We start from the raw sequence: 9,815 nt of genomic DNA, 5'->3' as shown, positions 1-9,815 counted from the left end.
GGGCGCATAGTAGATCAAATATACTGAGCTATAAATCTTATGCGTCATATACATCTAATCTAGCAAATAATGTAAAAATCTGATGAAGTTTAATAGAGATTTTGATTTAATTTCAAACTAAATTTATTTTGTAAATCCTAACACATATAGACAACAAATGAGTAATGGCCTGGGTTTTTGTGTTTAATCCTTTTGACTTTAAGTTCTTTTAAGAAAATAAAGAAAAAGAAAAAGAAAAAGAAATGCAACATAATCTAAAAGTTGACAATTTGGCAAAATGTCCAAAATTATATATAGTTATTCGCAAAAAAAAAAAAAAAAACAATAAACTCCAGTTTATATGTAATGACCAAAGTACAATATAGGTGAATGCCTAAAACACAAACAGATTACGAAAATCACAATATTGTTTTATGGATCTCACGAACTGGGCTGCAAAAAAAAATTGTGACATCTTTCTCTCCTCCTTGTTCATTTAGAAAATCAATAGAGGAAGGATTATCATAATAAACGAAATCAAGGCTATATATTTTTCGACCGTGCAATTGACTACAAACAACAAAAATGTTAAATTTTCTCATCAATCATAATTTTTTGAACTTTTTCGAACCCCAAGGTCGAAAATTCAGTACAAACGAATCCGAAAAGAAATTTGATCAACCCAATTCATAATAGATATTGTGGACAAATTGTTGGTCAATTTCATGAAAATTAGAGAAAAGTTTGATAATGGGTGATTATTAAGATCCAAGGATGAAAAACATGTTTTTCGAACCCTAATTTTTGCCTCCATTGATTTGTGATTGAATATAAGGGACAAGGAACATAAATTTGTGGTTAATTTCATTATTTGATGAACAAATTTGAAGAAATTTGAAGAATAGTGAAGAACATTGATGAACATCGATGAAGTATGAAGACCAAATTTTTTATTTTTTGATTTTTTTATGTAATCTTAATTTTGGGTTTTATTAAAAATATATTTTAATAAAAAAATTTAAAAACTAAAAAAAAAAACAATTGCAGAAAATCAATAATTAATTTTTGGAAATAAGAAAAGGAATTAAAAATGAAAAATTCTAAAAATAAGGTTTGACCAAGGTTTAAAAATAAATCAAAAATCACCCAATCATAATTAAGTATAATCATGTTCATAATAAAAAAGACCATAGTAGAAACATCGATTACTAATCCACAGTTAAAAATCATTAATGACAAATATTTCAGTTTAGTTCAGCTCCAATCAGTTCAATTTAGTTCAGTTCATCCCCAATCAGTTCAATTCAGCTCAATTTAGCCCCAATCAGTTTAATTCAGTTTCAATCATTTCAGTTCACTTCAGTTCAGTTTAGTTGTTTTTAGTAAAGCAGAACAAACCCTGATGTTGATTGTCTAGCCATTTGATTATCCTTATAATGTTATACCAAGTTTCATAATAATAATTTATAAAGAATTTTTTGAACAAGTTTGAGTAGGAAATAGGATTCTCTTCGATTCTTTATCTTTACATTCAGGGGCCGTTTGGTTCGCACGGGGTAATCAGAATGGAATAGAATGGAATGAAAATACCTTATTTTTTCTTTGTTGTTTGTTTTAAAAACAAAGGGAAACAATCCCACCAACACCACCACCACCACCACAACCACCACATATTTCATTAATTCCACATTTTCCAGCCAAGAAACCGATCGCCGCCCTTCGCCAGCCCTCCCCCGCCCCTCGCCGCCCTTCGTCATCCCTCCCCCACCCCTCGTTGGCCCCACCACGACTCATCCTCCCTCGAAAAACCTCCCTTAGGCAAGAAAAACCCTAAAAACTCCCCTCCCTTCCCGTAAAACCGCCAGACTACCCTCCCACCACCCTCGAAACCCTAGCGCCTAGGGTTTCGAGGGTGGTGGGAGGCTCGTCTGGCGATTTTACGGGGAGGGAAAGGAGTTTTTAAGGTTTTTCGGGGAGCTGGGTGAAGTTTTACGAGGGAGGGGAAGGCGGTGGAGGTGCAGCGAACGGCCGGAGAAGGTGCGGCGATCGGTCAGTGGCGGTGCGGCGAACCGTTGGAGGTAGAGTGGCGGAGCGATGGCTGATTTGCCAGTGGTGAGTGGTGGTGGTATGGTGGTGAGATGGTGGCCAAGGAATGAGAATGGGAAAATCTAAGAGGGGTGGGGACTGAAGTTAGAGGGATTTGGGGGAATAAAGAGGGTAAAAGGAATGGGAAAAATGGTCTAACAAACAACAACAAAGGGAATAAGAGCAGTTGATTCCCATTCACTTTTATGATTAACCCCAACCAAACGGCCCCTCAATGTAATCTCAAAGCCGCCTTATTTATTACCAAGATAATAAACATTTATTGTAAAACAAAAATTTATATTGAGCATGATATTTTTTTAATAAAGGAAAATGCTATACATATCCCTTAGGGATACATATAAGCATTAAATTTACACTTGAAAATTGTAAAAATTGTAAATAGTTAAGAAATCATAAAAATATAAACATTAATTGTACTAATTGTGTGTTTTTATTTTATACAATTTCCAATAGTGTATATATATATATATATATATATATATATATATATATATATATATATATATATATATATATATATGTATAAAAGACTGCTTATATATTATATATAACCCTTATATAAACCCTTAGATATAACATTACCCTTTAATAAAATCAATGAGTATAGGCCTCATATTTAATGAACTTTTTTTAACACTCTATTTACAAAATTATCATTAGAGTAACTTGGATTTTCATAGCAAAAACGGAGTACTAAACTCTGATCAAATGAGCATTGGATTAAGCTTTTTGATAGAATTGTGATGATGGGTGGGGCAAAAGTTCGTATATATATATATATATATATATATATATATATATATATATATATATATATATATGAAAGAATGCTTATATATTATATATAACCCTTATATAAACCTTTAGAACTACATATAATATTATCCTTTAATAAAATCAATGACTATAGGTCTCATATTTAATGAATTTCTTTTAACACTCTATTTACAAAATTATCATTAGATTAACTTGGATTTTCATAGCAATTACCGAGTACTAAACTCTAATCAAATGAGCAATGGATTAAGCTTTTTGATAGAATTGTGATGATTGGTGGGGCAAAAGTTCAGGATTACTTTATGTGAGCATGCGGCATGTGCTAAGTTACTAGGTATCATGGTTATGAGTTTTTTAAAAATGGATGTAATAATTACAGCCACAAGCGTTGCCGGGTAGAAAGCCATCAAATTTTATACTCCATTCCTTTAGTATGCAATAGCTTAAGAAAATAGGGTGACTTGTAATTTCTAAAAAAATAACTAATGTGTGGCCTGGGTAATACCCCGGGTCATTATATGTATATTTTAAATGAGGTTTTATAATAAAATTTTGGAAAAATTAGAAATAATAATCTCAACTTTGTCTAATTTATGTAGAATAATCCCAACTTTCGTTAATACTGGAATACTCCGAACTTTGGGGGGTCTTCTTTTTCTTCAATCCCAAACCGGTCAACAAAAGTCAATGACCTATTACATCAGGTCACTTGACACGTGTCAAGTCATGATTGGTCCAAATTTTTAAAAAAAAAAAATTAAAAAAAAAAGAAAACTACCTAGCTCCTCCTTCCCCAACCGATCCACACTAACCTCCACCACCACAGCCCGGCCCGCCACCCACCTTACACCCTAACCTCTACCATCACAGCCCAGCCCGCCGCGTCTCCCCCACCCCTTGAGTCGCTGTTTTCCCCTCTCCCCGAAACCCCATGCAACCACCGAGATCACCAACCATCGTAACCCCAATATCCTAGCCATGGAGCCGCAGCCACGGAATCGCATCCACATAACCGCAGCCACGAATTCGCAGCCACGAAACCGCAACCAACGAAATCGTAGCCAATTTCCGATGCAGGCAAGGTGGTTTATGGGGATTTTCGAGTGGGGCTGGTGGCTTTGGAGGGATTTTCGAGATTGAGGCTGGTGCCTTTTGGGTTAGGGTGGTGGCGTGGGAGTTTCGGGGACGGGGATGATAATTTGAATCGGAGCGGCTACTCCAGTGGTGGGGGAGATCCGGTCGTCCAGCGACGGTGAGGGAGGTGGCCGGATTGGCTGGATGGTTGGGGTTTGGCTGGTGGGGTTTTTATTTTTTATTTTGGTTTTTTTAATTTTTTTTAACCAATTAAATTGTGACACGTGTCACTTTAACAAAATAAATAAATAAAATATCCCAATTAACCGGTAACCGGTATTTGGGATTAAAGAAAAAGAAGACCCCCCAAAGTTCAGATTATTTCAGTATTAACGAAAGTTGGGATTATTCTATATAAAGTAGACAAAGTTGGGATTATTTTTTTAATTTTTCCTAAAATTCTCTATTTATAGAGAAACATTAAAGAACATAGAAGAATAATCCCAAGCATCAAAGAGGAGGTAAATAATCACCTTAAACATCCTCTTAAATGAAGGGTTATGAAAGTAACTTATCAAAAGAATAACGATGGTGATTAATCACATTAAATATCCTCTTAAATTGGGGGCTATAAGAATTACTTAAGAAGTTAAGTGAGGTAATCCAAAGACCAAAACGTTGGAGTCCAACTATGACATGGCGCCAAATCATTTGTCTAGTCATGATGACACGTGGCGGACTCATGTTTTCTTATTGAGTTTTTTTTTTTTTTTTGAATAATATTGAGTTTTAATATATATATAGATTAAGTAGACAAACTTATACTAATATATATAGGTAGGGAATATAAAGGAGAAAATACAAGTTAATCTCCTTGATAATCAAAATATGTTTATCAAATGAAAAAAAAATGTAAATAAATCAACAACTTTTAGTTATATATGGCTCACATAATTTTTTATTTATTTACCAAAATGTCATAATGACAAAAATATAGAGGAAAATTTGTCAAAAATAAGTCAACTTATGCGTGATTACCTCAGAAAAAGTCAACATTCAGATTAACTAAAAATAAGTCGATCTTTATAGGATACTATCCCAACACGAGTCGTGACTTGTTGGTTTTAGGGGTAACAGGTCGTTTTAGTCAATTATGTCAAGTTCCAGAATAAGACTTGTTCTTTTAATAATTATTATAACTAGGTGTGATGCGTTGCACGAATTTATTTTTAATATTATTTTAGATCTATGTCTTATTTCATAATAATAGTAATTATTAAAAATTGATAAAATCATAAACTAAAAGACATTTATTATTATTATTATTATTATTATTATTATTATTATTATTATTATTATTATTATTATTATTATTATGATATTAACAAAATTTTTTTTTAAAAAATGTGTGCTTCAAATAGAATTCTCTCTTCTACACATCAATGCAGAGTACTCTATTCCTTTTTTTGTAGTTCTGATTTACGTATTTTGCATCTCCTGTGAATGACGCTGACAGGATTATCCTATTCTCTTTTTCATCCCTAAATATGTAGTGTGTAGAGTATATCGTTTCTTTGTAATTCTGGTACATATTTCTTGTGCCTTTGATCAATGACGTTGAAAGGATTAATTTTTTTCCCTCTCCAACCTTAACTATATCTTTGTTTACCATTGCATCCTCGAAGGTATTATAAATTTCATTTTGTGTAGCCATGAATCTTGGGATCTCCGACTATGAAAAGAAACAATTAATATTTTTCTATGTATTGTGAATTAAATTAAGGCCTATTTATAAGAAAATATAATACATCATATCTTCTCTACATAAATTTTATCATTCTTTATAAAATCCTTTTTAATTGTTATCCACATCGATGTTGTTTTTATTAACGACACTAATCACATGTATATGCCATGGTAATTTATCTTGTTAATATAAAATTTTATCAATTTTTTGGTTGTTATCTATGTGAATATTTTTTTTTTGTTATTTTTTGTTTTTATATATACTACATTTACGTGATCTTGGATATTTGGATATGAATAATTTTTTTAGTTATTATGATTTTTAGTAATTATGTTTTTTTGTATATAACTTTTTTGAAAGCCGATGAAACTTGTTAATAGGATTAACATATTTTATTTGAAATAATTAAATAAATCATTAGATTAGTATGATAATTTTAATTTTTCATTTTATTGATTTTTTTTTTTTTTTTTGTATAGTTCTTTGAACCGTAGAAAGATAATGGTAGGATAGAATTACTCCCTCCATTTTTAAATACTTGCTCCACTTTCCTTTTTCGCCCGTTTTTAAATACTTGCTCCATTTCTTTATTTGGAAAGCTTTTATAATATTTAACTAATTCATCTCACCCAGTGGACCCACCACATATTTTATCTCTTCTAATCCTCTCCACTACTTTTGCTTTTTACAATTTTTTATTCTTCCACTTGTCCCACTACCTCCATATATTATTATTTTCTTCAATTTCTCCTAAAACTCCGCGCATGGAGAAATGAAGCAAGTATTTAAAAACGGAGGGAGTAATAAATTTAGGGTAGAATTAATATATTTTTAAAAGATTAACATATTTTATTTGAAATAATTAGATAAATCATTAGATTAGTATGATAATTTTAATTTTTCATTTTTTTTTTATTTCATCTTACATGGAACACATAAATATGTGGTGCTCTATCTTTTTTTTTTTTTTTTTAAATAACAAAATCCTGCGTGACTCTCTAAAATGTCTGGGAAAAACTCCCCTTTATATATATACTAGTTTTGTGCCCCGACAATGCCCAAGTAGTTTATGAACTTTTAAGATAAAATTTTACTATTATAATTCAATTTGATTGAAAATAGAATTCTGAATTAACTTTTTTTTGCTACAAAGTCAATCTATATTAAATTTATTATTTGGTATTTTATCGAAGACATATCTCTAAACTAATAATCTTATTCTAAAATTCTATCCTAATTTGATTGAAAATAGAATTTTTACCTAATAATTTTTATCTTATGAAATCTATCCAAGGTGTCATGACACTTGACGGTTTTTTTATCATATAAAGTCTATTTAAATCTATCCAAGGTGGCGCGACACTTGGCAATATTTCGTGACCCGGCTAAAAGTTTAGCTTTATATTAGTTATTATTATATATGATATGATTAGATTATAATGAAGTAATTTTATTAATAATTAATAAAAAAAATTAAAATCCCCATACCACAGCAGAGAAGCCTCCGTCATCCACGCTTCCACCCTAGTCCACTTTCTTCTCTCCCCTCTCACCGGAAGCCACCCCCACCACCGACCAACCCCCTATCGACCCCTTCCCCCCACCGCTGACTACACCCTTCCCCTTATTATCTAGCTCTCTCCCTCCCCACCCCGACCAATTTTGGGGTTAACATCCCCAAATTTAAAGAGGAAGGGTGGGATGGTGGTCGCATTTATTGACATAGTGAGTGGTGACTTGATGATGGTGGCTGGGCATGGGTGGGGAGGGGTAATTGTTGGGATGTGGTGGTTAAGTTGCAGGTAGTGGTGGCTGACAAGTTGGGAGATTCATGAAGATGAAAGAATTTTCAAAATTAAAAATAATGACTAGTTGGGCAGGTTGTAGGTATTTTAACGTACTTAAAGATAATAGTCTAGAAAGATCGACTTAATTTAAGTTAATCAAAAGGTTGACTTATTTTGAGCTATTGGCGTAAAGGTTGGCTTATTCTTGAAAAATTTTCCAAATATAAATAAACCAATAACTTTTTGGTCATATATGGGTCTCATTGTTTTCGATTTATTTACCAAAATTAAATGTCATGATGACTAGACAAAGTTGTTGATTTATTTATAATTTTACAACTTGATAAAAAAATTTTTGTTTATGAAGATGATAAATGGGACTTTCTCAATATAAAGTATAGTTACATAAAAGAGAAATAATAATTAAAAAAAATAATATAATTGGGGTTGGTAGAAAAGTTAAATAATAGTAAAATATTTGTGAAAATAGGATTGTTAAGAGAGATAATTAATAAATGATAGTGGATCCTTGCTAAATAAGTAAGTGCTGCAATTATTATAAAATGAACACACAAGAAAAGTAATACGATTATTACGAAATGGAAGGAATACAAAAATGCTTGTGACTTGTGAGTTGTGAAGATTTAATGCTAAAACGTAGGATGATACAAGCTTACACTATATGAATTAGGAAAAATTGCTTAGAATAATCCCACATTTGCCTAATATGCCCAAAATAATCTCACCTTTCGATTATTTTAAAATAATCCGACTTTTATAGCTTATCCGCTCCCAATGGTCCCAAGTGACTTGAAATCGGCTAAACCACTTATCATTGGTGGCTTGGAACTATTGTCACACGTGTCACCACTCAATTAGTCTAAAAAAAAAAATTACTGAAATTTTTTAAATAAAAATCCAACGGCCATCCTCTCTCAGGAAGACCACCACCGAAACCACCTTCCCTACCTAACCCACTCAGCTCATCGAAACAATCCAATTTTCCATCTCCACTAGGAAGGGCGACTATGAGGGGTTTAATTTGTGATTTTAGCCTAGGGCTGATTTGTGGGCGCGAAGAAGCGGTTGGTCTAATGATGTCTGTGCGGCGGCTGTTGGTATAGTTGTGGTGGGTGGCGACTGAGAGTGTTGGTGGGTTCATTTCGTGTTTGCTGCAGGGAGAGTGGTGATGATGTTGCGGGTTTGTGGTGAAGGTGGCGCGTTTGCAAAGGAGCAACAGTAGTGCTGCTTTGGTGGTTTCCGCGTTGGTGCTAGGGTCGGGTCGACCGAAAACGGGGAGGGGAAGGGAGGGAGGGAATGGCCGAAATCGGGAAGGGGAAGGGAGTTGGTGGTCGGATTCGAGGAGGGGAAGGAAGATGGTGGCCAAAAATGTGTAAAGGGCCGGTGACTGGAGCTGTTGAATTTTGGGTTTGGGATTTTATTTTATTTTTTTTAAAAAATATTTTTTATTTTTATTTTTGTTACCAATCTTAGACTGACTTGTCTAGTAACTTGTAATAACAAGTTACATGATTTATTGATTTAGACCATTTAAAGCGGAAGAGGTATAAAGGTTGGAATATGTAAAAAATAATCGATAGGTCGGTGGGAATCTTTTGGGTAGAAGAGGCAAAGGTCGGATTATTTTAGACAATTTTTCAAATGATTTATACACTATTGATTTACTAATTTATTACTATAAATATCATAACTTTGCAATTGGAATCAACCAACTTTTCACTTTACAATCATTCAATGTTTTATGGTCCTACAAGAACATAATTGTAGGGAATATTTCAAGTATTCCACACTTGAGCCCTACTGTGATCATACACTTAAGCATGTTGGTGTCCAAAGGGAAGGAAGCTAGAGAAAAAGAGTCGCCAACATGTTTTAGGAACTTGTAAACCGTTCATAGGGTGAAGGTTACCTCTTAACGATCCATGAGATTGCTAACTCCATAGTGGTCCTGAACCATGACTAGATATTCGGGGATGAAGGTACAAATCCTACCTAAAAGAGATTGAACCTGCCCTAAATAGACCTCTACTTTATTCTTCTCATATTCATGTGCGCTTCCTGACTAACATACAATCAATATATTAATCCTAAACCTATTTAATCTATGTTGGTTGAATACTAATGCACAAATTAAACTATTATTGGCGGTCACTTGAATTAAAATCATATTAGACTAAATAAAATTACTAATTATCTTATTAAGCGTGATTTCAAGTACAAATTCCCTTTAAACCTACGAGAGAGGGCGTGATCAAGCAATAACAAGATAATAAGTTACATAATAAATAAAAACAATCATCATCATAATAATGTTCTCAATT

The sequence above is a fragment of the Chenopodium album genome, chromosome 8 (genome assembly GCF_948465745.1).
Source record: "Chenopodium album chromosome 8, dcCheAlbu1.1, whole genome shotgun sequence".
In the NCBI taxonomy this organism is placed as follows: domain Eukaryota; kingdom Viridiplantae; phylum Streptophyta; class Magnoliopsida; order Caryophyllales; family Amaranthaceae; genus Chenopodium; species Chenopodium album.
This window is presented reverse-complemented; position numbering follows the sequence as displayed.